We start from the raw sequence: 27,579 nt of genomic DNA on the forward strand, positions 1-27,579 counted from the left end.
CTAAATCCTAGAGAAATATCCACTAACGCATGAATAGACTCAGGATTGGACTTGGTCAATGAACAAGAGTAAGCATGGAAGCTACAATCTTCTACTCTTCAGGATCTACAAGACCTAGGAAGGTTTACCTATTGCACTATTATCCATATATTGGCTTCATGATGACTGATAATGCATTGTACAATAAATTCTTTCAATGAAAATATACCAAGGAAAAGCATAACATACTACAAATTCTGGCTTGAACCTTAGTTTCTCATCACTTTTTCTTGCATTGAAAACGAGCTCTAATCTACCTCTACTCCTAATACAGAAAGAATAAAAACTAAACAAAGTAACACTATCAACATTAAAGTTCAATAGCAAACACTTAAGACTTGCCTACAGTGCTTAGATTGAGACTGCATTCATAAACTCCCCACACTCTCTCAGAATTTATTACAATATTCAAGACAAAATTTAATTCATTTAGCTTGAAATTAAACCCATCAAATAATACACATTCCCCATTAGAGAAGACAAATTGCATATGTCATTAACACAACAACTCATACAACACATCACAAAAGATATCAGTAAGAAAATGAATGTTTTTCTTTATTGATTTTCAAGATAAAACTGATACATTCATGAAAATGATACAATGAATCACCAAAAATTTCCAAAGGACTATCTATTGTATATTTAAGTTTTCTCTAATGCATACATATCAAAAGTTTGGAATCCTTTCTTCTTGGCCCTGAATTCCCTTTTATAACACAAGGGAGAAAAACAATCCCCAGGTCGAAGAAGACACATGTCATAATTTAATTGCATTACAAAATTTGACCTAAAACCTAAGCCCTTGAATTCTGCGTGCAACCTGCATTGAGTGATGGTGGCTAAAAAAGGCATCATCCTGAGAGATTGGGTTGTGGATCTACAAAAGATGTTCTCACATTTTTACTTCAAATCTTCTTCAGTCAAGATCAAAAGTTCAATCTGGCATGTGGTGGAAGGTACCTTGGAGACTTTTCCTTGTTGGCTAAGCACTCTAATCATTTTCCCAAAATAGACACCCTGCATAAAACCTTTTAGGAATAGCAAAAATGGAAAGACAATAACTAGCCCTCCTCTTCAGTCTGCTCTTCTTACAAAGAGAAGTATTTTTTATGCAATGCCTCAATCTCATCAGTTGGCCAAGAAAAATCCTTCAAGCTATGCAACTTATTCATAGCTTCCTTTTTTTTGTGGACAAGCACAACTGTAGCTCCTAAGGAAAATCTATGATACATTTGTTCAACTTCCATAATCTTATCAACAATATTAAGAAATGTATCACCTTAGTTTGGATCACTTTCCAAGGATGTTATAACTACATTTATTGCTTCTTGGAAGCCCTATTTCCATTCTTCCAAGCTCTTGATCTACCCATCATTTGTCAAAATCATAGGGACGTGCCATTTTTGAGCCCCTAGAAAGAATCAATCATCCCCATTAATGTTTTTCTCTCCAACTCTATGTTGGGTAACTCTTTATTTAATAAATTATAGTTCTTCCATGTTGCCCCTACAAACTGAGGTGGTTGGGCAACATTTTTAACTGCCAACATGACCTCCTTCAGGCTTTGACCCTTTGGCATCCACGTAGCTCTGATTGGTTGGAAGCATCAAGCTGACTCAGGAGCTTAGATGTCAAAGACTATGAAGCGTGAACTTCATTCAATTTATCAATAATTTTATTAGAAATCCTCAAAATTGAATTTCTCCTAATTTCAAAATTATTGCTTATAGCTTCATCATTGACCCTTTGCATTTCTTTATTCATTTTCTCAAGCTCCCTGGGTCTAATCCCTCCAGAAGAATCAGTTGATATCTTCCTTTTTTGCTCCTTCAATGCAATGTTCTCAACAAATAATTCATTGTATTTTGTGTTTAAAGCAACATGCATATCCTTTAGCTTTACATGCCTTTGCTCCAAATCTTCTAATGCAAGTTGAGAAAAGTGGATTGCATGTTTGTAAATTGTCATAGCCTCAGAAGCAGTAGTATCTTCAAGGGTCCTTACAATCTCCTGTTTTGTGTCATTGTTCATCACCATCTCCCTACCCTCTTGAAGAGTGCAATCAAAATTATTTTTATCAAAATTGTTGATTTCTTCATCAGACATATTCTTCATTTTTTCTCTTAGCCAAAATGATCTAAATTAAGTGGTATTAACAAAATTGTTATCCACCATAAAATTCTTTGAAGCAACAATCCTTTCATCATCCGCTTCCTTTATAGGGATTGTGCTTGGGATGATAGCCATGTCTAGATCATTGAATATTCCAACATTCACATCATCTTGGAATATCTCCCTTGGAGGAGAAGGTGGTGGCACAAAAGTATCAAAATACTCCTAGATATCCACAAAGTTAGATATCTTGGCTTTTCCTCTTTCAACCTTCATAACCTGCCTAAATGTTACTTCCTTATCCTTTTGTATCCCCCTTTTAGAGGACTCTGTAGGTGCCTCCTCAATTATATCTATCTGCCCCTTCATTTTGTGAGCTTTAGGAGTTGAATCAATTGGCTTTCCTTTGTACTCAACTCATTTATCTTTGGCCTCTATTCTTTGTAACTCATCCTTGATTATATCATCTACCTTTCTTAGCATGAAAGACATTCTAGCAAAATCATTCTAAAAATGTTGGAAGGAACCTATAAAATTGGGGTCCTCAAGCTTCCTTTCTATTTCAAATTTATTCATGAGGTCTCATTTTCTCTTCCTCTGATCCACTTCAGTGGGGCTGGTATTTCTAATTAGGTCCTCCCTCTCTAAAAAAGAATTAAAATACCCCTTATCCTTCAATTTGTTTACTCTAATATCATTTATGCATCCCTCAGGGCCAAAATGCCTAGCCTGGGCAACTCTCAATTTGTAGTTCTTCACCAAAAAGTTCCGCACCTTCTCTAAAACCTCACAACACAAAATGAATTCATTAAAAATTGTTACCCTGAGGAGAAAATTTTCCTTTTTATCAATCCTAATTTTCACCTTCTCCATCCACATTATTTGTTAGATGAATTCAAGGAATGCTAACCTCTAAGAAATAAAAAGTGGCAATACATGGGGCGCCTGCTCACACCCATAAACTTCAATGATTGTACAATTGTCGTAGAAGAAGAAATCCCCAAAATTATGGGTAAATACACCCTCAGGAAATACCAATCCATCAACCTTGCAGCTCCTTATTCTCAATATTTTGATGATTGCCCTGGGCAATCTTGGCAACACTACCCCAAGCCTTGACAAAATTTTCACCACAAAGTGATCAAAGAAAACACAATAATCCCCAAATTTGGACCCCTTGTCCCATTCTTGATTCCATCTTTGCATCGGCCATGGGAGACCTGTGTAGGGGTCATTGGTCCTTATTTTCAACTCTAGGCCCCAGTAGGCTCTATTATGATAAAGGATCAAATGGCATACCAAAGAATAATGCATGAATTCCAATTTCTCATTCTTATTCTTAGCCTTCATCGGCTCCTCATGAATCTTATCATGGATAAGACTTGCAAATTCATACAATTCATTAATTGAGGGGTGTTGAATGTTAATGGCCATCATCATAAAATCAATGGGCAATTTGGTGATCCCACAGTCAACTCCAAGGACCTACCCTAATGCATAATAAGTTTTGACAAAATAGGGCTCAAAGTAGTTAAGCATGAAAGGCTCCCTTTCAGATGGCAAGACATAATTATGTGAATCCTTGTAGAGTTTCCTCATTAAATGAGGAACAAGGTCCCTCATGTACCTATCCTTCCTGTTCTCATAATCCCTCTTCAATTTGTCTTTGTTTATGCTTGTGAGGGCAGATTTATCTAGCCCAAAACACTCAATGATGGCCCTGGGAGAAATGTCCAGTAGGACATAGCCTTTTGTAGTCCTAACAGTCAGGCTTGGAGCATCATATGCATTTTCCATCTCCCTTATGAGCATAGGCTCCACAAAAACATTGTGCACCACCAATTTGCCAAGATTTAGTGTCTAGGGATTGCATACTGAGATGGCCTTGTCTTTGTTACCATGAAATGAATAGAAAATGTCCCAGCCCCTTTCCTTCATGATTGTATCCACACCCTCCCTCTCTATCAATGAAAATAGTTCTAAAATGATCTTGTATTGTGGATGCCCCAAACAATTCTAGCAAGTCTTGGTACAGGCTCCTGGTCCTTCTGGTTTGTTTTTGTGTACTTTCTTCCAATTTCTTCTCAACCTCATGTTGCATTTCTTCAGTGGTCATAGAAGGAGCAAGAGGAGTAGGGGGTTGTGTTGATGGTTTCTCTACCTGAGCTAAAGATTCTCCTTTAGATTGCTTCTTGGAGTGCCTTGTAGGCTTGGGAGGCATTTCTTTTATTTGAGTAGCCTCTTTGGTTGGCTCCTTGAGGTTTTCCTCTTGTGGGGTTTGCTTCTGAGGAATTGGGGCTTCCCCAGTAGGTGGGTTAATTGTAGCAGGGGCAGGGGTTTCAATAGAGGCTTCTTCAGTTCAAGTCTTCTTGGTGCTCCTCCTCCTCTTTGGAGTGGATTTTCTTGGTTTAGGAGCGGGAGAGGGCTCATATAAATACTCACTATCAGAAACAATAGTGACGGTTTTCTGGACTATTTTTCTCTTTCTCTTCACAGCCTTTTCCTTTGGAGGGGAACTAGCTTCAACCTCCTCAGATACTTGTGGGACAATTTTAGGGCTTTTTTGCACATAAGGGGCACTCATAATTTCTTGCATGCGGGGAACCATATCTATAGGCATAGCCTCAATGATAGGAATTGATGATCTTGCTTTAGTTGTGCGGGCTTTCTCAGTGAGGATAGCAGATTTCTCAATAGGGGAAGCCATCTTAACACTTGAGACTGAGGAAAGACTTGGAAAGCAAATATGAGAGAAAAACCTACTAACTTCTAGGGCACACACATAGAGAACTCAAAATATCACTGCATTAGTCTGATAATGCGCACAAGCGATAAAGAATCACTTATTGGTTTTCTCTTTGACTAAAATTGCTTGAAAGCTTGCTAGAATGCTAGAATTTGCCTATCTTCTTGCTTTAGAACACTCTAAATTCTTTCTGGATGCAAAGTATGAAAGAATGCCAATGAATTCTCATTTTATTATGATGCCATTAATTCATTCATGTTGGACAGAGGTAGTCATTGGTGCCAATTTGAATTTCACCCGTTGATCTAGCAATAGAAGGTTAGGATTGCTCGTTGACCTTCCTTGAATAGTGACGTGGCATCCTCATGAAGTCCCTTCTATCACCTTATAAATTCATACCTTCTAGAGCCTTTCTAGCCATCTTACTTTTTTGCACAGGACAAGCTTCTATTGTAGATTTCTCTTGTTTTGTTTATCCCGCGGTGTCATTCACTATTTCTTCTATCCTTGCGGGATAAGATTTTATGTGTTTACCTTGGAAACCTTATTCTGCATTGTTCCTAGCCCCCCTTTTTGCATCTCACCTACAAGCCCTCTTCTTTGTGCTTTTATCATCTATGGGATAAGCTTTTGAATTAGCCTTTTCTTATCCCGCAACATTTATCTTATCCCCACGGGAACACACGAGATAAGGCTTTCTCTTATTTTTCGTTTACAATTCTTATCCCATGGCCATCATTGAGCAATAAGAACACATCGTGGGATAAGACTTCCTCTATGATCTTTCAACATTTGTATCCCGCGGTGAAAATTTAAGTTTCATCGTTGCTCTGGATCCCCATTGCCTCGTGGAATAAGCCTTTTTACCTTTTTCTTAAGTATTTTCTTATCTCCCGACTATTTTCTTATACCCGTGGGGACGTGCGGGATAAGAAAATAATTACATCCTTCATTATTGACTTGTCCTGTGTTGCCTTGTAATGCTATTCTGGTGGCTTGGAAACCCTGTGGGATAAGACTCCCTTTGCATTTAAGTAAACCCTTATCCCGCGGGCCTCCCACAGTGCTCTTGGTTCATTGCAGGATAAGCCTTCACTACTTGCTTCCTTTGACAGCTCCTTATCCCGCAAGCCTCTTTGCTCACCTTGTAGTTGTCACGGGATAAAGACCCCTTTTTAATTCTTTCCTTCTTCTTATCCTACGGTGCCAGACCATTGATGCAAATATGTAGCGGGATAAGATGCACTCATTGGATATTACCATTTCCTTATCCCGCGGGGTTGAAATTCACATTGAAACCATTCGCGGGCTAAGAAACAGGGGGCACTTTCCTTTGAAATCTTGTCCCCTACGATTGAGTCACTTGGGGTCTACACTTAAGTGATCATTTAGAACACATGGAAAACTTCATGGGTTAAGTGGTTGTGCGCGGGGCCTTCCTAGGGAACTAAAGGACTTAAGACATGGGGTTTTTAACAATACTTAGGAATCTTTTGCATATCAAAATAACCTTTACAAATGGTAATTTCTAATGCAAAGGGTCGATAATCAGATGATAAAGAACCCTTTTGATCATCACTTAAGACACAGACACCTACTATCATAAGTCAACAACACGAAATAACATAGCCCGGGACAACTAAAAGGATAACCTAAGACAAAAATAAAAACCTTAGGAACCCTAAAACCCTAACCTTCAGAAGACAGGGATTGCATAAAAATTAAAATTTTTACCATATCCAACAGGCCATAAAGTTGGTAAGGCATTGAGCAAATAGGTCAGACTCAGAAAAAGTGTAGTCGTAGTAATGCATAATACGATGTGTTAGTCGCACACTATTACAGGGATAGAAAAAGACATCATGTTATCTCTATCACTACTTCATGGTAAACTCTTTGTGTTAACTGAAGGCAACTGTGAAACTGTGATAGGAGATAGCAGAAGTGCATAACACACTGGGTTATCGCTATCACTAATTCACAGTCAATTCTCTACATTGACCAAAGGTAGCTACAAAACTATGGTAGGCGACATGAGAAGCACATAACACGCAAGTTATCACTATCGCTATTTCACAGGTCAACAGTTTGTGTTGCCCAAGGTTGTTGCGAACCTGCAATAAGCACATAATATGTAGTTTCACAAGTCAATAGACTAGGTTGACCAAGGGTGTTGCGAAATCGCATCACATGTGTTAGTCTATCTATAGGACACACTAGCTCAATTTCGCTTATGAATTCAACGTAGACTTCTTCTACACATGGACCTTTTGTGAGAAGAAGGATATGTTAATGAGTCCCACCATCCTCCATGTGACTGAGTGACATGTGAATGTTAGGTGGACAAATATTTTTTGATGGATCTATATAATTGAAAAAAGAATGTGTGTCAAAGGAGCTCTTTCAATCTGTACAAAAAACAAGAAGAAGAGTAAATGTTGGGAATCGTTATGGATAGAAATATATTTTCAAAATGGAGGTTGTGTGCAAAATCAAATCAGATCGCATAGATTGTTGAGAAAATAAGGAAAGATTCATTTAATGTGGATGACTACAAATATGATATGAGGAGACAAGAAATAGTTTTTTTGTAGCTAGAACTGTTTGTTTTATTTTAGTATTTTTCCTTTTGGAGGAAAAAATGGGTGTACGTAAATTAAAAGAAAAAAGAGGGAGGAAGTGAAGTAAGATTGTGAGAAATAAAAACTATGAGAGAGTGTGTTGTTGACATGCAAGTGAAGAAGCTCTACAAAAAAAAGGATAGAGAACAGAGAATAAAAGAGAGGGAGCAGAGAAGAAATTTTTGCAGGTGTGCATAACACAATGCCAATCCAACCATAACATCACAGAAGAGATTGCATGCAAAATGTTTAGATGTGTACAGGAGACAAGAAGTAGGTGAAAGCCAAAGCAGAGAGCAGGAAAATAGAGGACTAAGAAGGAAAAGCAAATAAGATAAAAAGATACAACAAAGAGGTGGAACAAATATGTGAAAACAAAAGATACATAATAGAGAACTGAAAAGGAAGCAAAACAGAATGTGTGTCCTAATAAGATTGAGAGGACATTGAACATTGAATCTATGAATGTACAAAAGAGAAAGTGATGCTATTCAAAAAGCTGGCAGAGAGGAGGAGTAATGAGCAAAAAAGATAGAGAGGTGTGAATGATGCAAGTGAAGAGTAGGTGTATAGAAAGGAGAAGAAGATAAGTAAAAATAGACTATGTAGAATAGAGTATAGAAAATAGAGCACATAGAGGCGTATAGAAAAGAAGGTGTTGTTGAGAAGAGAGTAAAGAGTATAAAGGTGCAAAAAAGAACTAAATGCAAAAAATGCAGTGGGTTATACACACTGAGTAAAGTAGAGAGAAGACAAAGGATGAAGACTTCAAAGAAAAGAATGGAGAGCGGAGAGTAGATAGAGAGGAGAACATAAGTGAATAGAAGAGACCAAAGACTAGAGAGTGCAGAGTTGAGGTAGATAACACAGAAGGTTATTCACATAGAGTGGGGAAGAGAAAGAGGACTGAACCAAGCAGAGATTAGAGAGATGCATGTAGAGATAAAAAGAGGACAGAGAGAAAAGGACAAAGATTGACAACAAAGACCAAAAAGTAGAGGACAGAGTTTGTGAGCAAAAAAGGATCAAGACAATCTAAAGTGTAGAAAACAAATTGTGAGTTACAAAATCTCATTTGTAATAAGGTGCTTAATTGTAATTGAACATTTAATTATTGTAATCATATGAGTTGGTGCTTTGATAGGGGGTTGGTGCTCCTTTGGGTTGGTTCTCATAAATGTGTAATCAAACTTTTTCTTGTGAGGCTGGATTAGAGCAGTAGACTCTAGCAGCATTTCTCACAGAGGTTTTTCCCCACTGTGGGTTTTCCTCGTATATCTTGCGTTGTGTCATTTCCTTGTGTGTATGAATGTGTTTAATATCTCTTATTATATTTTCTTGCCTTCTGTTATTAGTGCTTTGATTATTTAGAAAGTTCAAGTTTTTGTTACCACTGATTCACCCTCCCTCTCAGTGGTCTATTTGTGTTCCTTCAATAACTCATAGATCAGTCATTATAGATCCAAAAGCCTTTCAACAATCTTTAATTTCTTTGAATAGATTCCCATAATCTTGCTAAGATAAGAAACCAAAAATAGAGGAATACCTAGAACCAATAACCTTCACCTCTAATAACAAATGTTGGGAAATAAACAAATTCGTTACCAAAGATTGTGAAGATAAATATCTATCCAATAAACTAATCAAAGGATGATATTCAAGGCTTGGATTACTACAACATGAAAATCTAAAACTCATATGTAAATCTGAAAAATAAGTTATCTTAATGTGGGAAACCAAGATCATATCCTTCTACTTACTGATGCTAAATAAATTTAACTCACAAAACATTCATTGCAGCCCCAAAAGACTTTCAACATCCTTTAATTCCTTATAATATATTCCCACAATCTTTCCAAGATATGAAACCAAAAATAGAGGAATACCCATAACCATTAACCTTTAGCTCTAATACCAATGTTGGGAAATAAACAGGTTCATTACCAAAATTTATGAAGATAAATCTCTATCTAATAAACTTATCAAATTATGAGATATAAGGCTTGGATAACTACAACATGAACATATGAAACTCATATGAAAATCTAAAAAATAATTTTCCTTAATGTGGAAAACCAATATTAAATCCTTCTTCGTAATGATGCAAAAAATCATCTTGTAAACCATACTTAATAAACCTATCTTATGCAAACTTATAATAGAAATAGATAATTATTAACACCAGCATCAGATAGAAACAATAAGGCATAAATCAACAACACAAGATCAACACATAACACATAACACATGCTTTATATGGAGAAACCCTTGTTGGAAAAAACTCCAACAAGAAGAGAGGCCAAGCTTTCATTATCAACAATAAATGTTCATACGCTACAAGCACTTTCATTCTCCTCTTTTCCTCCAATATAGAAGCACCTATTTACGTATGAAAAATCTCCTTATGCCTCCCACTTATCTTTGTTCCTCTAGAGCAACTTTACATCCAACTAATTATCCTTAATTCTACACCCAAAAGGCTAAATTAATAGAATTGCAAGAACTCCAAAACCACAAATAAAGATGTACAAATTAGCCTCTTAATTTCTCACAACCACAACCCTTGGAATGCCTCAATAAAACTTGAATAAAGAACATTTTATTTCTTGAATACTCTCCCTCCAACTTGGGCACCCATTCTTGCAAGATAAACATTACATTAAATGTAATAAATGATGAAATAACAAGAGACACATATTGCCTCTTCCAACCTACCACTTGGATAATCCCATAGGTCACCCATTTGTCCACTTCCTAAGTCAATAAATATCATATTATAGACATCCATATGTGGAAAATAATAATAATAATAATGGTATTCAAAACCCACTTTTACATTTGTTAGTGGAAATATGTACAAAAGGCCTCTTCATTCCTCACAACCACAACCCTTGGAATGTTTCCATAGAACTCAAAAAGACACTGGTTTTGGCTCCAATACTTTCCCTCAAACTTCGAAACCCCTTTTTTGCAAAATAAACATTATATTAAATACAATAAATGACAAAATACCAAGGTAAACTTGTTGCCTCTTCCAATCTCCCACTTGGAGAAGCCCAAAGGTCACTCATTTGTCCACTTCCTAAGTCATTAAATAACTTATTCTAATTGTCCATAAGTAGGGAAAATAATATTAAATAATTGAGTTCACCACCCATCACCCCTTATGAATGTATTACAAACAATAGTGAGAATTAAAAATTAAAAAATATTTTCCCAATACATCCTAAGTGCCTTAGAACACTTTTCAAGGATGTTGGAACTATGTCATAGGATTTATAAGGTAGATTGCACCTTAATTATAATATTTCCCACTTGACATCATACATTGTAAATACACCCATAGGAATGGAAAAGAATGGAAATCATCCCTTATCCATCGATGTACCATTTGATTCTTCACCGTTCTCTCATGCTCAAAAAAGACACCTACAAAAGCAATCATGATAAAAACTGTCAAGGAAGAAACTCCTCAAATCCTCCAACATGCAAGATATGGAAGGAAAATGAACATGCCAAAGTGAACCATATCAATTGTCACTAAAACCTGCACCAATCTCTACATGAACATAAGTATTAGATTCAAATGATTACAAAGGATTTGAGTAACTGTCATACTCATACCACTTGAAATAGAAACCACATCAAATTAAAATTCATCCAACTAGTAATAGTCAACTATGTTGGAAGTGATTGTATTATAAGGACATTTATTGCTGATAATGTAAGCTTGGCCTCTCTTCTTGGTGGAGTTTTTTTCCCATAAGGGTTATCCACGTAAATTTTGTGTTATATGTGATGATCTTATATTTCTAATTTATGTCTTATTTTTGCTACCTTATGTTTATGTAATCATCATTTATTGATGTTATAAGTTCACATAAGATAGGTTGATTAAGCATAATATACAAGCTGAATTTTGGCATCACAAAGAAGAAGGATCTAATGTTGATTTTCCACATTAAGGCAACTTAATTTTTAGATTTGTATATGAGTTTTATATTTTCATTTTGTATCTATTCAAGCCCTGTATCTCATTCTTTGCTAGTTTTATTGGATATATATTGATCTTCACAATCTTTGGTATTGAACCTATTTATTCCCCAATATTTGGTATCAAAGTCGGGTTATTGGTTCAATGCATTCCTTTATTTTTGGTTTCTTAGCTATAAAATCTTGTGGAAATATATTAGAAGGAATTAAAGGTTGTTAAAAAAAATTTGGGGCTGCAATGAATGTTCTATGAGTTAACTTTATTTTGTAGATTTTTTAGATTGGAAGCCATGTATATTATCAATGTGATCTATGTTAGGATTTTGAAGCTTGTGATTGTGGATACTCATGGAGTTGTGAAAGAAACCCACATAGAAGTAACCATAGATCAATAAGAAGCTTCCAAGAGCCATGCAAACATGTAACTATCTCCATCCAGAACACCTTGAATCTGGCCTTACCACAAATCTACACACCACGTATTTTAGTTAACCTGTAAAACCTACAAAAATATCTCTTTATATTTGAAATCCACTTAAACATCTGGACATTCACATCTTACATGTCATCTGAACAATGGAATAAGCAAAAATTTACAAAACCAACAACTGAAAACCAAGAGATCACTACAACTCAACAAGTAAACAAATTTGTCAAAGAGCTTAAAACATAAAACATATCATCTCTGCAACTCACAACCCATATGTTGGGAACACAATAAAAAATAATTGTTTTCACAACCCACTTTTATTGTTGCTAGTGAAATCCATCACCCCTTATGAATGTATTACAAACTATGGTGAGAAATTAATATTACAAGTTATTTTTTCAATACATCCTAAGTGCCTTAGAACACTTTCCAAGTATGTTGCAACCATGCCATAAGATTTACAAGGTAGATGACACCTTAGTCCTAACAATAATGTGTCTTATAAAATTGAAACATGGGCAATTTATTAAAAAATAATCCATAAAAGATAAATCATGAAATAATATGCATATTATAATGGTAAAATACATACAAAGTTTGCATGCCCTTGTTATAACTCTTGAAATGATATAACATTTAACAAACTCAAAAAACCTTCATGCCAACTATGGAATATGTGGAGAGAATTCACAATGCATCTTAAGAAGATAGCATAATTAAATCATCTAAGAAAACAAGACATTAAACCAAGACATACTAAAATGTAATTCATATGTACTTCATAATTTATAAGAAACATCACTGGCACAAAAAAAAATAAACAATTTTATAAATGGGATTGGACTAGAGCATTCTATAATTATATATCACATAGATTATTCAAATACCCTTAAAATATAAGACATAAAATATGAGAGTGTCCTAGTAATAAAATTCATTAAAAAAAATATGTGTTACTTTACTATAAATCCTAAAATTATATAAGGTAGGAAAAACTCACATGACTTCATGCCAACTATAGTTGTTGTGAGAACTTGTAATACAACCCAATGAAAGAGTACATGTAAAATATTTGAGAAACCATTATATATAACTTTGAAAAATTAAGATGTAAATAATATGTAATTATAAATTTATGAAAAAGGTAGATCATACTTCCTCATACGTGGAATATCATATTAAACATCATTGAGACTAAAATATACAACTTAATGAGGTTGGAATCAAGCATTTGGTAAGAATAGCATATAATCAACATGTTGTTTGTTAAAATGCATTTCAAAGATGAACCATATAAAATATGTAAGCATTCGAGTGATAGAATTCATGCAAATTTTGCATTACCTTTCTATTGCTACTACAATGATATAAGGAATTAAAAAATCACATGACCTTCATGTCAATTAAATATGTTGTGGAGAGAATTCTTAGTACACCATGGAAAGAAAGCATGTGTGAAATAATTAATAAAATAAGATATCTAACTAAAAAAGCTAATATATAACTAAAATATAATTCTAAATTTGTAAAAAGGTAAAACAAACTTCTCCGATATGTGGGAAAGTATAGACAACATCATTGGAACCAAAACAAACAACTTTATAAATGAGAATTTTATAATAATTTCATAAAATCAACATGAAGTACTAACAAGAATTGAAAATTTTAATATAGTTAGGAACATAAGATATGTTAGTGAATAAATGTATTTTGACATTTACAACCATTAACAATAGATGAAAATTAAAGTCTAGACTCACAGAAATGAATGTTTTTTTGTAATAACAACTTGCTTTCACTAAACATGTGAACAAAAAAAGATTAGAGTGGAATATAAATAAGGCTCAATTTCCTACAATATGATGACTAACATGTGTGCATTAAAATCATAACAATCGCATTCTAGAATCATTGTATTTGCATGATAATAATATATGTGCATTGAAATCATTACAATCACATGGCAATGGCACATGTATTGAAACTATTATGATCACGTGACAATAAAAAATATAATATTGAATCAACATTATTGCAGTGAAATTTTTCCATCATCACATCATTTCAAATCAGTCATAATCTTAAAAGATAAAAATATTCCAAATCACATTATCCAGTTGAAAGATAAAAGATATTATATCAATTATATAATCATCATCAACAACATATCATCATTACATTATCAAAAAGAAGATATGACTTATGATACCTAACCAATGGTATATGATTTGTGAAATATGAGTTGGTAGAATACACCCCCACATAAGATACCCTAACATGCAAGAAACTTCACCCCCAATGATAACCAATTAGAAGAGATTATTATAAATTATTGTTATTAAATAGGGCGACACCCTTGAAAGGAAATTCTCAACCGCTTTTGTCAAATTTGTTAACCATGCACTAGAACTCTTAAAAAAAATTGTAGGTCACTATTATTTTGTCTACCTCAAACAAGATAAAATAATCCATCCAATATTGTATGATAAAACATCCATTTCAATTTGATAAGTAGCATCTATTCCTACAACCATTAAAGACATATCATATATTGAAGCATTGTATTTCCAACTACTAGTGTTACTAATGCAAGAAGATATGAGGTTTGACATCTTGTTTTTTTACCAAATATTTAATTCCCTTTTTTTCTAAGATTTATCCTTCTTTATCAACACCTACTAATCTTAGATTACTTATTTTAAAACAAATTTAACACAGTAATATAATTTTAGAGTTCTAATTCCTTTTATCTTTCTTCAAATATTATGTGACTAATTCATATGCTAATCCTTAACAAAATATAGGTTCCAACTATATCATTAAAATTTATGTTATAGCATTATTAATCTAATAATCCAATGGTGTATGAGCATCTGGTGGTGTAAGGACAATCTTGCATCAACCAAAAATATTTTATTTAATTTTTCTGAAATGTATAGAATAATGTTTTGATAAAAAAAAATTGTGTATTTTGGGCCTAAAAATGTAATAAATATGGACACATGTCGATGGAGGTTACAAGACATAATGAAGGAATACCTAACCAATGACCCAATTTTAAAGGTGGAAGCAAACTATGGACACTTGTTAGTGATGGTTGAAAGAGCATCTTGGAAGAATGCCAAACCATCTATTTTGGAATTAATGACTTTTGTCTTGCATGCCTAGGCATGTTGACACATGTCACTGGCATGCTTCCCGAATTGGGGAACACAATGTTGCATGTCTTTTCATGTGATATTTTTGGGGCCTAGAGGAGTTATAAAGCATCTTTATGACAAGTACCTAATTGGATAAGAAAGTGTTGGCCATGTGATTAATTCATTGTATTTCAAGTTGTCCACTAAGTTGGAGTCGTATAGATTTTTACCATGTATTTTTAGAACCTTTTTTGACCCATGGTAATGTTTTGTGGTGGTATTTTGAGCCCCCACAATTCTATATATCGAGGGATTGATTTTGAAATTTCAATTTTTCATTTTGCAAGTTGAAGATCAAAGCTAGAGGAGCAGATTGAGATTCAATAGTTGAAGGATTATTTTTAGAGTTGTTTTATTGTTTCCTTGTCATTCACTCTTGAATATGCATTGATTTTATATTAATTTGCTGATTTGAAATTATATTTGAGAGTATTGTATGTTTCCTTTAATGTTAAATGCATTATAATTTGAGAACAACATTGTAATTTATTTTTTAGGAAGATTAATTGAAACAACAATCATGTCTTATAAATTTCTTTTTAATTCACTGTTGTTTAGAGTTATTTATGCTAGGGGAGTACCCTAAATTAGATTTAAGTCAAGTTATTTGTCGACTTACATGTGTGTGGTTTGAGAGGGAGAGTCTATTTGCATCATCCAATATCTAAATTATATGGAAGTTTTAAATTAATCTAAGATAATGTCCTCCATTCCAACTAGACATGTGTATTGATATATTAACTAGTTATATCATCAACTCTACAAATAAAGTAGGGTGCCTACATAGGTGATGATAGGACCAATTCATTAAGTGGAAGATGAGAGATTTCCAAGCCACTTTTGAATATAAAGGACGTATACAACATTCAAGATCATACTGAATTTTACTTCTTTATGATTATTCATTATATATATAAATAATTTTCTCAATCATTTAACTTAGTTAATCTCAGACATACAAATACTATATTATCATAAACATAGTCAATCCGCGAGTATATTTAATTAACATTATATTTATTTGTATGCATGAAAAAGAAATAAAATAGCATTGAAATTTAACCAATCAAACACATGTGAACCTCAAATAAAAATATGTGAAGCTTTTCTTATTTTGGAATGTGGATGCTCAATTTGCCAACATACCCTTAGTGTTCTATGGATATCAAATTAACAAAATTTAGGTATGCAATTGAATGCTTTTGAAAAAATATGAGAAATGGGTTCGATTTATAGACTTGAAAGAGAGTTAGATGAATGACTAGGATTCAATCCAGAGTCTCAAATTTGATTGATGATTTGGGAGATTCTTGAGGAGATGTGGCAAGCATGGGGGAGTTGCACATTTTTTTTATTGTTATTTTAATAAATAATTATTTTTTATCAATTCAAATTAATAGGGAAGTTAACAAAACTTATTGATGAGTTAATTGCCTGCATGTATGAGTTAACTAAGTGCATGAGAGAATTGGGGTGAGTTGACTATTTACACGAAATAGTTAACTGATTGCATGACTGAGGGAAGTGGATTTGATTGATGAGTGTATACTTGGTAGTCAAATAGGTGAGGTGGAATTTGATAGTTTAATTATTGGTGAACATAAGGTGGATATTTAATATTAAATTAATGAATTTATATTTTTGATCAATGAAGTGGAGACAAGGGATGTGATCCCTTTATATTATATAAAAAAATCCTTTACAATGTTTTTCATTGCATTTGCATGATAATAACATATGTGCATTGAAATCATTATAGTCACATGATAGTGGCAAGTGTATTGAAACTATTATGATCACATGACAATGAAAAAATATCTATTGAATCAACATCATTGCAATGAAATGTTTCAATCATCACATCATTTCATATCACATCATAAGCTTAAAAGATAAAAATTATTCCAAATCACAACATCAAGTTAAAAGGTAGAAGATATTATATCAATTATGTAATCATCATCATTATCAATATATCATCATTACACATCAAAATAAAAGATATGATTTATGATACCTAACCAATAGTATATAATTTATGAAATATGGGTTGGTAGAATACACCCCCACATAGGATACTCTAGCATGAAAGAAACTCCACCCCCAGTGACAACCAATTAGAAGAGATTATTATAAATAATTATTAAATAGGGTGACACCCTTGAATAAAAAAATTATGTAATTAATTAATTTAATAAGATTCATAAATTTATGTAATTTTCACTCAAAATATTTTATTATATATTAAATATAACACTTTTAATGAGCTTATATGTATGTGCATCACATTATATAATGTAATACAATTCTCCATTATAATTATATTACAATCTTGGGATGCTTTGAAATATAAGTAAAGAGAAAAACAATTATTAATAAAATGATTCTTAAATGATATTACAACCTCTTTTTATATGGTTACATCCAACTCATATTATATCAAATTTATGTTTAAAGGTATCCAAATAAAAATCTAAACAAATTAGAATATTCTAGTTTCTTATCATTCTCATAATTGAATACCCATTTTGAAACTAGGACATCAAATATCTTTGTAACAAAATAGTTTACTTTAATTTTAAGAGTGCCAACATTGAAATCTTATCATGTTTTAGAAATGGTAATTTAGCTTGCTATCATGATCTTGCATCCTTTGGCTAGATAAAGTAAGTTCTCTATATCAATAAAAATCTCGAGACCTAGACCTATACCTTGATGAACCAATCTTTTGCCTTGCATATGTATCCCATAAAGAGAAACTACAAACTTTCTAGTTTGTGTTGTACTTTGGTATACCAAATTCATTAACCATGCACTCGTACTCTTAAAATTTAATGTCTATCACTATGCTTTTGTCTACCTCAAACAAGATAAAAAAATCCATATTATATTCTATGATAAAACATTCATTGAAATTTGATAAGTAGCATACATTCTTACAACCATTAAAGACATATCATATATGAAAGCACCACATTTCCAACTACTAGTTTTACTAATGCAAGAATATATAAGGGTTTAACATCTTGTTTTTATACCAAATATTTAATCCCCTTGATTTCTAAGATTTATCCCTCTTTGTCAAAACCTACTAGTCTTAGATAACTTGTTTTAAAACAAATTTAACATAGTAATATAATTTCAGAGTTCTAATTCTTTTTATCTTTCTTCAAATACCATTTGTTAATCCTTAACAAAATATAAGATCCACTAATATCTAAATTAGATGAAGATTCTAAATTAATCTAAAATAAATATCCTCCATTACAACTAGACATATGTATTAATATATTAACTAGTTATATAATCAATTCTACAAATGAAATAGGATTCGTACATAGGTGATGATAGGACAAATTCATTAAGCAAAAGATGAGAAATTTCCAAGCCACTTTTGAATGTGAAGTAAGTAAGAAACATCGTGGATTTCCAATCATTATTTATTTCTAAACCAAGTACACAATCTATTTCAATTGATATATTCAAGACTTATGTCTAATTCTTTACACAAATCTATAATATCCACATGACAATAAAAAAATATGTATAAATTTCATGCTAATATATTCAAGAAAAGTGCTTCAAGGAAAATTTCTAAATCTAGTATTAATCATAATAATATATCATACAATATATATATTTAAGATAAAAGTTACATACCTATGTAAAATCTTCTTCTTTTTTTTTGTCTATTTTAATAATTTGTCTTAACACAATCATATATCAATAAGAGGCACACTCAAGATCATACTCAATTTGACTTATGTCTAATTATTCATAATATATATAATTTTCTCAATCATTTAACTCAGTTTATCTCAAACATATGAAAACTATATTATCATAAACATACTCAATCCAGAAGTATATTTAGTTCACATTATATTTATTTGTATACATGAAAAATAAATAAATAAAATAGCATTGAAATTAAACCAATCAAATGCACATGTGTGTGTTAGGTTCCAGAGACAACTGAGAGGGGGGCTGAATCAGTTGTCCAATAAATTCAATTAAAAATAACTTAACCAAAACTTAATGCTTAATGTCGGTAAACCAAACTTTATGTTGGTAGACAGTTTTATCAATTAATTGCAGTATCGGTAAAGATTAATGCATGAAACAAAAAGACAACAACATCCACAACACATGACACAAATATTTGTACGTGGAAACCTTGTAAGGGGAAAAACCATGGTGGGAAGCCTTACCCACAATCAGATGATACTTCTGCAGATAGTATGTGTGTACAATATGGATTCTACACATGCAGAAAGGCCAACTGCCTAGATCTCACTGCTCAATCACAAAATGAGAGTCACACTGACTACAATTGGATGGTTAAATCCAATGATAATGTACTGCATAAAATAGCATCTTTATATGCTGGATTCAGCATCGGTTTAGTTCTGATTGCCTTCACAAAAACCTTCCTTCAACCTCCAAATGATGTATGCGTGTATAGCTCTGCTTATTTTCGCATATACCATATTACAATTCTTTTTTTCAATCGCATATCAATCTCACAAATGAGATCTTACATTTATACCATAACCTAAGACCAATTGAATAGGTCGGCTCACTAAAAGATATTACAATAAAATCAATTACAAATAAATCAATATCTGATGCATGATGTCGGCTCAATGCATTTACAATAATAATAAATCATCTCCATAACATGTTGTGCTGATCTGGAATAGATATGTCTATCGGTGCATAACCTAGACCTATTTGCCAGTAACAGCAAATATGCAAACCCGAATAAACAAATAACCAAATCGCCAAAACCAAGTGATCAAATAATGTCTTTGACATAACCAAGTATTCTCCAAGTCATTCCAACTATCAGTGAACAATAGTTGGTGAACCAAATACTGGTGACTATGCATAAGTCTCTGACTTGCCGGTGAACATAACAAAAGATCTCCAAGTGCTAATAAGTGTTGACAAGTGATGACAGGTGTTGACATCAATGACAAAACCATATCAACATATCCAAAATACCAACAATATCCCCCTTTTTGGCATTGATGGCAACACAAGATGGAAAAACCATCAAAGTGCCAAAACAGAAATGCCAAAAACCAAAAACCAACAATCTCCCCAAAGTAACAATCTCTCCCCCAAGGGATAATGTGTTTTTCCATATCAATCTCTCCCCCTTTGACATCAAATGCTAAAGCATTACAAAAATTAGATTAAATACAAAATACCAACTCATTATACCAACTACTCCCCATGAGAAGTAGCTCTCCTCACCAAAGCTAGAATAGAAGATTTCTCTGTTAATTTCATCGATTGATGACAAATATCAATTGTCTAAGTCTCTATCGGTGGGGGTAGGACTCCAAGTTGCTCTCTGAGATATTAAAAAGTCTCCTTAGGCAAAGGCTTTGTAAAAATATCTGCAATCTACTCTTTAGTATTCACATAAACCAATTTCACTTCTTTTGCTTCAACATTCTCTTTTAGAAAATTGAATTTGTTAGAAACATGTTTAGTCTTAGAGTGAAATACCAGGTTCTTTGATATATCAATTGCTGCCATATTATCATAGTAAATAGTTATAGGTTCCTTGCATTTTACCTTTATTTCCTTCAACATTTGTTTGATCCATAATACCTATGTACAATTAGTTGTTGCTGCAACATATTCTGATTCTGCTATTGAATGACTTGTACAGCTCTGTTTCTTGCTCAATCATGAAATTAGTCTGCTATAAAGAAAAAATGCTCCATCGGTGGTGCTTTTTTGTCATCCACATCTCCTGCCCAATTAGCATCTATGTATGCACAAAAGTCAAAAATTTCAACTCTAGGATACCATAAACCAAGATTTGCAGTGCCTTGTAGGTACCGAAAAATCCTTTTTACTGCTAATTCATGATTTTCTTTAGGATTACTTTGAAATATTGAAACAATACATATTGCATTCATAATATCAAGTCTTATTTGTGTTAAATACAGTAAACCTCCTATCATAGACTTGTATCTAGTTGGATTAACAGGTATTGATTCATCCTTCAAAGATAATTTATCAGTTGTAGTCATAGGTGTGCTTACCGATTTACAATTTTCCATCCCAAATTTCTTTATTAATTCCTTCAAGTACTTATATTGACATAGGAATATACCTTTATCAGTCTGTGAAATCTGCAAACCTAAAAAGAATTTTATCTCTCCAATCATAGACATTTCAAATTCTTGTTGCATTTTGTTAGAAAAGTCTTTACACAATCCATCTTCTCCTCCAAAGATTATATCATCAACAAAAACTTAAATAACCAAGATGTCATCATTATTCACTTTGTAGTATAGATTGTTGTCAGCATTATCTTTAGTGTATCCAAGCATCAAAAGATATTTGTCCAATCTAGCATACCAAGCTCTAGGAGCTTGTTTTAGTCCATATAAAGCTTTCCTTAACCTGCAAACCATGTCTTTGTTATCTGTCAAAGAAAATCCATCAGGTTGTTCAATATAAACTTCTTCTTCAAGATCTTCATTCAAAAATGCACATTTAAGATCCATTTGATATACTTTGTAGTTCTTGTGTGCTACAAAAGCCAATAAAAGTCCGATTGTCTCAATTCTAGCTACCAGTGCAAAGGTTTCATTGCAATCAATTCCTTCTTTCTGTGAATATCCCTTACACACTAGTCTTGCTTTGTTTTTTATTACCTTACCATCTTCATTAAGTTTATTTCTAAAAACCCATTTAGTTCCAATTACATTTTTGTCTTTAGGCCGGGGAACTAATGACCAAGTGTTATTCCTTTCAATTTGTTCCAATTCATCTTCCATAGCTTTAATCCAATATTTATCTTCACATGCCTCATTAATTGATGTAGGTTCAATTTGAGAAATAAGACATACCTCTTCATTTGCCAATCTTCCTCTAGTCATAACTCCTTGAAATTTGTTTCCAATTATCTAATCTTCAGAATGATTCAATCTTACATATCAGGGTGTTTTTACTTGTTGTTGTTCTTCAATGATTGTTGAATCCTCAAATGATGCCAGTGTAACTGGATCACCATTATGTATCGATTCATTCACAATAGGTTCATTTGTGATTATCTCTATTGCCGGTTCAGAGTTTGTATACCTTGAATTTCCTCTAAACTGTTCATCAATCTTCACATTTGCACTCTCAACAATTTCTGCAATCTCTTGTTAAATCATCTATATGCCTTGCTCTTAGATGAATAACCAAGAAATATTCCTTCATCACTTCTAGGATCAAATTTGCCAATATACTCATCTCTTCTAATATAGCATTTACTTCCAAATATTCTAAAATATTTAAGAATAGGAGTATTACCAAACCATAGTTCATGAGGGGTCTTACCGGTTTCACCTCTAATGTGAACTCCGTTGAATGTATAAATTGTTGTATTGACCACTTCTCTCCAGTATATATGAGGTAGATTTGCTTCTTATATCATACTTTTGGCTGCATCCAAGATAGTTTTGTTTTTTCCTTTCCACAACTCCATTCTGCTAGGGTGTTTGGGGTGTTGATAACTATCTTCTGATCCCATTCACTTCACAGAATGTATTAAATTCCTTAGATGTGAATTCTCCTCCTTAATCTGATCTCAAACATTTGATTTTCTTGTTGGTTTCATTTTCTACCATCACCTTGAATAGTTTGAATTTCCCAAATGCTTCTGATTTTTGTTTGAAAAAAGTAACCCAACACATTCTCGAATAGTCCTCAATGATTAAGATAAAATACATGTCTCCTTGTATACTTCTAGTTCTTGTTGAACCACATAAATCAGTATGAATTAAATCAAGAACATTGTTAGACTTCTCTGGAATACTCTTGAAAGTTTCTCTAACTTGCTTTCCAAATTGGCATTCCTTACATACCGGATTGTGAGGTTTAACAATCTTAGGTAAATCTCTTACTGTCTTTGTTATACTAATTTTCACAATGCAATCAAAATGTACATGATAAAGTCTCTTATGCCATAACCAACTTTCATCAATATGTGCAATCAAACATGCTTTCTCGTTGTTGTTCAAATGAAAGATATTACCTCTAGTCTGATTACCGACTGCAATTTCCAAACCAATTCTGTTTAAGATTTTGCATTTACCATTCTTGAATTATAACTGAAATCTTTTCTCAACTAATTGACCAACACTCAAAATATTATACTTCAAACCTTCAACATAGTAAACATTATCAGTATTGTGCTTACCATCAAAAGATATAGTGCCTTTTCCTTTGATCAAACAAGCTTTATCATCTCCAAATCTTCCTAGACCTCCATTGTAATCCTGAAAGGTTAAGAATTTACTCTTATCACCATTCATATGATGTGAACATCCTGAATCAATAATCCATTCATCCTTATCTTCAACTTTAGCTGGTAGGGCCTGCTCTACTAGTTGAATAGTAAGTGTCGATTGATCTTATGTTATAGCAACAAAATCCCATCCATTGTTTGTTGGATCCTCATCAGAATCATCAATAACTCCTTCATCAGCATAAAAATAAGATTTGTCTCTATTCTTCTTAAACTTGTATTTCTAATAATCAAGGTTAGGCTTATATGTTCTTTTAGCTTCTTCTCTTAATCTTGCATGTCTATCAGGACATCTAGAAGCCATATGACCAATCTTATTATAGTTAAAACATTTAAAGGGTCTTTACCTTCATACTTATTTCCAATTGGACCTTTAGGCATTTTCCTTGCAAATAGTACTTCAAGTTCTTCAAGTTCTTCATTTTCTCTCATGCTTTCTTCAAGTTCTCTTGCATAGAAGGATTTCCAATCAGATTTATCAGATGATGATGATGATGCCTTGAAAGCTAGATCTATCTTAATAGTAGTAACAGGACCAAATTCCTCAAGTTCAAAAGCTGAAAGTTTTCCAGCCAAGGTGTCTCCAGATATTGATGCATTAGGAATTCTTCTCAATTAATTTATAGCAGTAACTTTCATTTTATATGCCGGTGGCAAAGCTCTTAAAAATTTAGCAACAATCTCATCTTCACTTAAGGTTCCTCCACAATATTGTATACCCAAAACAATTTCATTTACTCTTTCCATAAAAGCATAAATTCTTTCATCTTCTTCCATTTTCAGACTTTCATACCTGACCTGGAAGCATTCAAGTTTTGCAATTTTGAATGTGGAATCTCCTTCATTCAATGTTTCTAGTTTTTCCCCAATAGCTTTAGCAGTAGATTTGTCTGACAATCCCATGACTTGTTGATCTCATAATGTGCTCAAAAGTGTTTCTCTTGCTTTGCAATCATTTTCCTCATCTTTAGCCAAGTTAGGTGGATTAGGTTGACCTTGAGTAGGAGTAGTATAGCAATTCTGTGTAACATACCATATGTCCTTTCCAATGCAATTCAAATATGTCTCCATCCTGATCTTCCTTATGCCATAGTTAGTTCCATCAAGTTTCAGACTTTCCTTCCTGAAATAGTTAGAAGACATTGGATCTCCTCAAGTTGTTAAACTTCTGCAAAAAGAGGATTAGGCTCTGATACCAATTGTTAGGTCCTGGAGACAACTGAGACGGGAGGTGAATCAGTTGTCTAATAAATTCAAATAAAATTAACCAAAAATTAATGCTTAATGCTGGTAAACCAAACTTTATGTTGGTAGATAGTTTTATCAGTTAATTGCAGTACCGGTAAAGATTAATGCATGAAATAGAAAGACAACAACATCCACAACACATAACACAAATAATTGTACGTGGAAACATTGTAAGGGGAAAAACCACGGTGGGAAGCCTTACCCACAATCAGATGACACTACTGCAGATAGTATGTGTGTACAATATGGATTATGTACATGCAAAAAGGCCAGCTACCTAGAGCTCACTGCTCAATCACAAAATGAGAGTTACACTAACTACAATTGGATGGTTAAATCCAATAATAATGTACTGCATAAAACAGCATCTTTATATGTTGGATTTAGTGTCGGTTTAGTTCTGATTGCCTTCACAAAAACCTTCCTTCAACCTTCAAATGATGTCTACGTGTATAGCTCTGCTTATTTTCACATATACCCTATTACAATTCTTTTTTTCAATCGCCTATCAATCTCACAAATGAGATCTTACATTTATATCATAACCTAAGACCAATTGAATAGGTCGGCTCACTAAAAGATATTACAATAAAATTAATTACAAATAAATCAATATTTGATGCATGATGTCAGCTCAATGCATTTACAATAATAATAAATCATCTCCATAATGTGTCATGCTGATCTGGAATAGATATGTATGTGTTAGGTCTCAGAGACAACTGAGAGGGGGGGGTGAATCAATTGCCCAATAAATTCAATCAAAATTAACTTAACCAAAACTTAATGCTTAATACCGGTAAACCAAACTTTATGTCGGTAGACAGTCTTATCAGTTAATTGCAGTACTAGTAAAGATTAATGGATGAAATAGAAAGACAATAACATCCACAACACATAACACAAATATTTGTACGTGGAAAACCTACAAGGGGAAAAACCACAGTGGGAAGCCTTACCCACAATCAAATGATACTACTGCAGATAATATGTGTGTACAATATGGATTCTGCACATGCAGAAAAGCCAGCTGCCTAGAGCTCACTACTCAATCACAAAATGAGAGTAACATTGACTACAATTGGATGGTTAAATCCAATGATAATGTACTACATAAAATAGGATCTTCATATGTTGGATTCAGTACCAGTTTAATTTTGATTGCCTTCACAAAATCCTTCCTTCGACCTTCAAATGATGTCTACGTGTATAGCTCTGCTTATTTTCACATATACCTTATTGCAATCCTTTTTGCATTCACATGTTTGTCTTACAAATGAGATCGTACATTTATACCATAACATAAGACCAATTTGAATAGGTCGGCTCACTAAAATATATTACAATAAAATCAATTACAAATAAATCAATATCTGATGCATGATGTCGGCTCAATGCATTTACAATAATAATAATCATCTCCATAATGTGTCGTGTTGATCTGGAATAGATATACTTGTTGGTGCATATCCTGGACCTATTTGTCAATAACAGCAAATATGCAAACCCAAATAAACAATTAACCAAATCGCCAAAACCAAGTGATTGAATAATGTCTTCGACATAACCAAGTAGTCTCCAAGTCATTCCAAGTGTCGGTGAACAATATAATTTGTCGGTGACCCAAACATCGGTGACTGTGCATAAGTCTCAGACTTGTCGGTGAACATAACCAAAATCTCCAAGTGCTGATAAGTGTTGACAAGCAATGACAGGTGTTGACTTCAATCACAAAACCATATCAACATATCCAAAATGCCAACAGCCTATCCATGCATTACCTAGACCTATTTGCCGGTAACAACAAATATGCAAACCTGAATAAACAAATAACCAAATCACCAAAACCAAGTGATCAAATAATGTCTTCGACATAACCAAGTAGTCTCCAAGTCATTCCAAGTGTCGGTGAACAATATAACATGTCAATGAACCAAATACTGGTGGCTGTGCATAAGTCTTTGACTTGCCAGTGAACATAACCAAAGATCTCCAAGTGTTGATAAGTGTTGACAAGTGAAGACAGGTGTTGACATCAATGACAAAACCATATCAACATATCCAAAATACCAACATTGTGAATCTCAAATCAAGAATATGTGAAGCTTTTCTTGTTTTGTAATGTGAATGCTCAATTTGCCAACATAACCTTAGTGTTTTGTGGATATCAAATTGACAAAATTTAGGTATGAAATTGAATGATTATGAAATGATTCAATCTAGAGTTTAAAATTTGATCCATGATAGGATTGATGAGGACATTTGACAAGCATGGGGGAGTTGCACATTGTTTTAATCATTACTTTATTTATTATCAAATCAAATTAATAGGAGAGTTAACAAATCTTATTGATGAGTTAATTGACTACATGGAGGAGTTAACTAAATTGTGCACGAGAGAATTGAGGGGAGTTAACAATTTAAATAAAATATTTAAATGATCACATGAATGAGTGAAGTGTATATGATTGATGAGCCAGACTAGGAGTAAGCTTGAGTGAACTTATATACTTGGTAGTCAACTACGTGAGTGGAATTTGAAAATTTAATTATTGGTGCATATATTAATATTAATTTATTTATTTTTAATTAGTAAAATGACAACAAGGGGAATCCTCCCATCATATTATATCAAACAAACCTTTGCAGTGTTCTTCATGCCACCCCAAAATAGTAAAAAGGGGTGTCTACAACTAATCTACCTTCTACTCCTATGATTTACATTAAGTAAAAAATGGGAGAGAATTTCTACTATAATATTTTAACATTTACATAGTTTGTATATGCATGTCCCCCATTATCATTTAAATATAACTTCTAATAACCTAGTTGCTCACACACACTAATAGAGATCAATTATAATT

Source organism: Cryptomeria japonica, chromosome 1 (assembly GCF_030272615.1).
Source record: "Cryptomeria japonica chromosome 1, Sugi_1.0, whole genome shotgun sequence".
Taxonomy (NCBI): Eukaryota; Viridiplantae; Streptophyta; class Pinopsida; order Cupressales; family Cupressaceae; genus Cryptomeria; species Cryptomeria japonica.